Raw genomic sequence first — 7,500 nt, 5'->3', positions numbered from 1 at the left:
TTTTTGGCCTATAACTCTTGAACCGTAGGTCATAGCATCAAAAGTATTTTTCCCTGGACTCCTTGGATCATGACGCAACTTCCCATATAGGTCCCACCCATTTCCGATTTCAATATTTTCCGCCATTTTGCGTTATCTTCAAAACACATATTTTGCTATTAGTCCTACAAATTTGGTCCAAAACTCACACAAATCGGCACACACTCTTTGTCTTTGGTCATGTGATCAAGATTTATCAGTCAGATTGTTCATATTCCCTTCGGATTGGCTACGATTGGCTTCTGCAATTGGTGGGAGGGTCCGTTTGGCAAAAATGGCACAAATCATGAACAGAGCATCTTATCTGTCCCAAATGTTGATCATTGAGGGGCCACTAATAAACGCAGAGCCAATGCGATTTCACTTCCACCCATAGGGGGCGCAACAAATTCTACAAATGTCACTGTTTTTGCACCAACTTAAGTACAAATGGTCTTGTGAGTCATGTGGCAATGACCGTGCAACAGGCTTTTGATATTCCATACTGTTTTCCAGTAATTGGCTTCAAAGAAAAAGCATTTGATGAGTATGCAGATGACGTTTTCATCCCTTTTATCTGCTGAAGCAGCTGCAGGAAACCAAGCAGTTGGATGTTGTATGGGACACATATATCCCAGATAGTTTGAAGGAGTCCACCCACGAAAAGAGAGGACAAGGTGTTCGCAGGAAAGTGTCAGGTCAGACAAAGCTACCAGGCAATTGGATGGATTTTCTTCGTGACCCAGCAAATAAGGGGAACTGTTTGCCTTTTTGACTTCCAGAACTGAAAAGTTCAACTGGCCACCATCAAAAGCTGTGTATGTCACATCAGGGCAAGCTGTGTCTTTTGGTTCCAGTAGTACCATGACCTGTTGCAATCATGAAGAGGTAGACACCAGGATTCTAGTTCATGTACGGCATGCACTGGAGCAAGGAGCAAAAACGATCCTAGTGCGTACTGTGGACACTGATGTCACAGAGATACTTGTCAGTCTGGCCAAACATCCCTTCCAGCTGCTGAATGTTGACAGTCAGCAGTTCCAGAAGCTTGAGAGACTGACAATTATCCTGTATGACAAATCCAGTCCTTTGATCTCCATCAACCAAACTAGAAAATATCTCTTCTGTCATGGGAAAAGGTCGATGGAGAAACTGCCACCCACCCAAGATGCACTACTTCAGCATGTTAAGCGGGCAGTTTGTTAAGCGGGCAGTTTATCAAGCAGGCATCTGGGCGACCAGCCTACAAACAGAAGAAGTTATTCCTTCCCCACACGAATATGGATGGACCAAGGAATCGGAGGCATGGGTGTCAGTTTGGATGACAATTCCAGAAGTCAGCATGCAGAGAGCTGATCAAATGCTCTTGTAAAGGGGACTGTTCCACCTGCAAATGTGGCAAATCAAATTTGGATTGTTCACAAATGTTTGACTCACAAGACAATTTGTACTTAATTTGGTGCAAAAACAGTGATATTTGTAGAATTTGTTGTGCCCCCTAGGGGGGGAAGTGAAATAGCATTGGCTCTGTGTTTATTAGTTTATTCATCAATGATACGAATTTGGGCAGATAGGACGGCGTGTTCATGATTTGTGTAATTTTTTGCCAAACGGAACCTCCCACAAATTTTTGAAGCCAATCGTAGCCAATCTGAGGGGAATATGAGAAATCGGACTGATACATCTACATCACATGACCAAAGACACCGTGTGTGCCGATTTGTGTGAATTTTGGATTTAAATTTATAAGAGTAATAGCAAAATATGTGTTTTGAAGATAACGCAAAATGGCGTAAAATCTTGAAATCGGAAAAGGGGCGGGACCTATATGGGAAGTTGCGTCATGATCCAAGGAGTCCAGGAAAAAAATACTTTTGATGCTATGACCTACGGTTGAAGAGTTATAGGCCAAAAAGTGAATCGGCCTGTTTTTTTTATGGATATTGATATGGATAATTGTATGGATACTTTTCAAAATAAAGTTTGGTACCCAAGGCTAGAATCCATCAGTAGGTCCTAAAGAAGCCTCATAAAAAAATTGGCGCTTTTATCCGCTTCGTTTCGTTTAAGCTATCCCACTATGTAACGTAAACAGAGGAATGGTACGGGGATCTGGATGAACTCCCGATGTTTATAAGTGAGTCTGAGTCAGTCATTAATTGTACCTGTCAAAATATTCAACTCTGGCTGGAATGTACTTCCAGTAAGTATGGAGGACATCTTTGTCTTTGTTATGTCTTCTTATGTTGTTACTGGCAGAGCTGTGTAACATTTATTTGCCTCTTCTCTTGGCCAGTGCGCACTCGTAAAAGAGACATTGGTCTCAATGTGATTTTACTGGTTAAATAAAGGTTAAATAAAAAAAACTAAAAGTACATTGTGAGGCCTTCTACTAAAGACAATGGGCCTCATTCAGCAATAAATTTGTAAGTTGTCTTCTTAAATTTCTTCCTAAGTGAATTCCTAAGAGAAGTCGAGTCAGATTCATGAAGCGTTCTGAAATGGCAGAATTGTTCGTAACTTATGTTCTTATGATGATGAATCCCAATCCTCGTAACTTGAAGGGGTGTGCCAGTTCATCCTAATTACCATAGGGAGCCGCCCCACCAATTCCCATATAAGGCATGACTGCATGGCTCTGCCTGCAGTCACACCTGTGTGTGATTGCTGCACACAGAAATCACAGGAAATCACACACAGAAATAAAATTGAGAGAATGAAGTAAAGAATACCTAAACTATAAGTCTACAGATGGTGGAACACCAGACTCCAAACATAAAAATAAATAAATTAATAGTCCTGTGGAGGTACTTCTGAAGTGAATAGCAAATTATTTTGATTAATTAATGAATGTATTTTATTATTTCTCTCACATTAATCAACATATCACCACTAGACATCAATGTACATTTGCTGAAATTAGCTGTTAAAAAGGTTATCCATATTTCATGTTCAGGAGTAGCGTTAGTAGTGGATATAAAACATTTTATTACTGAAAGCTGGTGGGTGGATATGGAGGGTCTTTAAGGTAGCAGCTGCTTGGTATGTAATGGGGTGGAAATAGGGGTGTGGTGGGTGATATGGTGGTGCAAGGAGGGGTGTAGGGGGCTATGTGGGGGGTATGGGGATGGGTATGACGGGTGGGTATAGGGGGGCTTTCAGGTAGGAAGGGGACTGGAAAATGGGGGTGTGGCGAATGTCGGGGATATGGGGGTGGGGGTATGGGGGGAGAGAGGGGGATTGGGGGAGGGGGAGAAGGGGGGAGAGAGGGGGATTGGGGGGAGAAGGGGGGAGGCGGTGGATGGGGGGAGGGGGGGTTGGTTGGGGGGGCTATTATTATTATAATTATTATATATAGAGATTTTTTAAATTATTATTTCTTAATGTCACAAGATATTTATTTCATGTTTTTCAGTTACATAATAACTGAATAAACTGCAAGAACAAATTATTTCTGCTCAAAGATCACACTTAAGAACTCAAAGGCCACCCTAAGAGTGCTCTCTAGTATGTGTAGATTTATTCTTAACTTAAGAACAAATCACAGCTAAGAAAACATTTGTGAATGGCAAAATCTCTTAAAAAACTTCTTAAGTGGGTCAAAGAACAAATTTGTTCGTAAGTACGGTTCATGAATCGGGCCCAGTGTCACCAGTGTCCAGATCCTACATACACTCTCAGAGTTACAGACCTGTAAGGGTCCATTTGGTTCCATGTGTACACTCTCAGAGGTACAGACCTGTAAGGGTCCATTTGGCTCCATTTCTACACTCTCAGAGTTACAGACCTGTAAGGGTCCATTTGGTTACTCTCAGAGTTACAGACCCACATTGTATAATATATATTTGGTTATCAGATCTTAACATACCAGCTCTGGCAGGGTGATGAAATCTTTCAACTCAAGAATAGCAGATCTGCAAGCTCACAGAGCGTCGACATCTATATGAGCTTGTAGATCGGCTAGTTTTGCCAGGGACCCCCTGGGGGACCTTTAAATGACCCCTGGGGGGTCACAGGAACCAATGCTTGAGTATCACTGTTGTGACTATACTGTGTTTCTCCTACTGGCTGTATTGATTAGTGGTTTACTGACACACACGCACACGCACACACACACACACACACACACACACACACACACACACACACACACACACACACACACACACACACACACACGCACACACACACTCGGGGGTCAAAGGCAGTGGTGGAAAAAGCACTCAAATTCTTTACTTAAGTAAAAGTACCAATACTGCAACATAAAAATACTCTGTTACAAGTAAAAGTCCAAAATTAATTACATTTACTTGAGTAAAAGTACAAAAGTATTGGCATCAAAATGTACTTAAAGTACCAAAAGTAAAAGTACTAGATATTTGAAAATAGCCGATCTACAAGCTCACAACGCGTCGCGATGCGACGCGTTGTGAGCTTGTAGATCGGCTATTTTCAAATAGCCTAGGTATAAAATAGGGCTAAAGTGGTTAATGTATGTTTCATTATATCATAATTTAGATCTGAAAAGTAACTAGTAACTAAAGTTTTCAAGTAAATGTAGTGGAGTAAAAGTACAATATTTGCCTCTGAGATGTAGTGGAGTAGAAGAAAAGTATTGGAAATTGGAAATACTCAAGTAAAGTACAAATACCTCAAAATTTTACTTAAGTACAGTACTTAAGTAAATGTACTTAGTTACTTTCCACCACTGCACACACACACACACACACACACACACACACACACACACACACACACACACACACACACACACACACACACACACACACACACACACACACACACACACACACACTCGGGGGTCAAAGGTCATCAGTAGTGCGTAAATGATTTCATAGGAACAATAATTGGGGCCTCATGCAGCAATAAGGTCCTAATGTTTCCTCTTACATTTCTTCCTAAGTGAATTCCTAAGAGAAGTTGAGTCAGATTCATGAAACGTCCATAAAAGGCAGAATTGTTCGTAACTGTGTTCTTGATGCTGATGAATCCCAATCCTCGTAACTTGAATGGGTGTGCCAGTTAATCCTAATTACCATAGGGAGCCGCCCCACCAATCCCCATATAAGGCATGACTGCATGGCTCTACCTGCAGTCACACCTGTGCAGTGGTGTAAAGTAACTAAGTACATTTACTTAAGTACTGTACTTAAGTACAATTTTGAGGTATTTGTACTTTACTTGAGTATTTCCAATTTCCAATACTTTTACTTCTACTCCACTACATCTCAGGGGCAATTTTAACTCCACTACAATTATTTGAAAACTTTAGTTACTAGTTACTTTTCAGATATAAACTATGATATTATGAACCACTTCAGCCCTATTTTAAACCTAGGCTATTTGAAAATAGCAGATCTACAAGCTCACAACACGTCGTATTGCGACGCGTTGTGAGCTTGTAGATCGGCTATTTTCAAATATTTAGTACTTTTACTTTTGATACTTTAAGTACATTTTGATGCCAATACTTTTGTACTTTTACTCAAGTAAATTTTGAATTCTGGACTTTTACTTGTATCAGAGTATTTTTATATTGCAGTATTGGTACTTTTATATTGCAGTATTGGTACTTTTACTTAAGTAAAGAATGTGAGTACTTTTTCCACCACTGCACCTGTGTGTGATTGCTGCACACAGAAATCACAGGAAATCACGCACAGAAATAAAATTGAGAGAATGAAGTAAAGAATACCTAAACTATAAGTCTACAGATGGTGGAACACCAGACTCCAAACATAAAAATAAATAAATGAATAGTTTCTGTGGAGGTACCTCTGAAGTGAACAGCAAATGATTTAATTTAATTAATGAATGCATTTTATTATTTCTCTCACATTAATCAACATATCACCACTAGACATCAATGTACATTTGCTGAAATTAGCTGTTAAAAATGTTATCCATATTTCATGTTCAGGAGTCGCGTTAGTAGTAGACTGAGAGAACGAGAGCAATCCATGGTCTCGAAGGGCGGATCCAAACCCAGGCTTCCGGAGCAGCCGCGTCCTCCGATTGCTTCACCAATCTATGTCCCCGCCTTTATCCCACGATTTTGTAACCCTATTTTTTACACCCAGTGCCAATCTCTATGTAATTCTGGGCACTACACTCCCTCTGCCAACCTAGGGAGGCCAGGGCCGAGCTCATGCCTCCTTCAATGCATGAGAGCCAACTGACCTTCTTGTCACCTGACAGGGGAGAGTTTCCCTGGTTGGACGTAGCGCGTGGAAGGAACACGTTATTCCAACCAGTTCCTTTCCTCTCCATCAGGCGCCCCGGCTGATCAGGGGGAGGCAGTAAAACCGACTTGAAATACCCCTTGTATCAAATATGATACAACAAATAAATGATACAAAGGAATGTTGAAAAAAATAAAACAAAATCAAAAATATGTTAAGACCCAATAAAGTGTCCCTTTTCAAAATGTAGGAATTTTTGGACCTTTCCTTCATAATTCAGGTTCTACAGGGTTAAGAGGACATTTTTTCTTAGACCCACTTAAGAAGTTTTTAAGGAGATGTTGGTGAACTCCAATGTGTTCTTAGCTGTGATCTGTTCTCAGGTAAGAACAGAATATGAAGAGCACTCTTAGGCTGGCTTTGAGTTCTTAAGTGTGACATGTTTGTGTAAAGACAATTATTCTCTGTCACCATTAGTATAACTGGTTACATATATATATAATATATACATAACTGACCCAAATGCAGAAACGAGACAATAGTCAAACTCCAAGAGCGTTTATTACTAACTGTAGCACAAGGAAAATAACTAGCAAATAACTAGGACTGAGTTAGCTGGCAAAAAGTGTTACCACACACTGTTACCACACACTGAAAGTTAGTGAAAGGATCTGGAATCGCGTGGAGAGAAGACCATGGCTTTATAGACTGTAGAGCATTGGTTCTCAAAGTGGGGTCCGGGGACCCCCAGGGGTACTTGAGGCGGTTCCAGGGGGTCCCCAGCTAAATGATGGACAGGAACCAAATGGACCCTTATGGTTCTGTAACTCTCAGAGTTAAATTAACATTGATTTTATAATATAAATTCGGGTCCCAGAGGTATAAATGCCATTAAATGGGGGTCCGTATAGCCTAATACATGTCAAACTGGGGGGTCCTTACATTAAAATGGTTGAGAATCACTGCTAGAAAGCTGATAAATCTTCTCTTATTGGGGTCCCTGGCTTATCTTTTTCTAATGGGGGTCCGCGGGCTAATAAGTGTCAATTTGGGGGTCCTTCACATGAAAAAGGACAGACAAGGACAGACACAAAGACACAAACAGAGACTGTGACAATCCTCCATGTTTCTTCTACAGTTTTATAATATAGGATTTAAATGACAGTAATATTTCTATCATATCTTTAGAGCAGTGGTTCTCAAAGTGTGGTCTGGGGACCCCCAGGGCTTCCTCGAGGGACTTCCGGGAGGTCCACAGCAAACGAGGAACAGATGAACC

This window comes from Gymnoscopelus microlampas, assembly GCF_963454915.1.
Source record: "Gymnoscopelus microlampas genome assembly, chromosome: 5".
Classification (NCBI taxonomy): Eukaryota; Metazoa; Chordata; class Actinopteri; order Myctophiformes; family Myctophidae; genus Gymnoscopelus; species Gymnoscopelus microlampas.
This window is presented reverse-complemented; position numbering follows the sequence as displayed.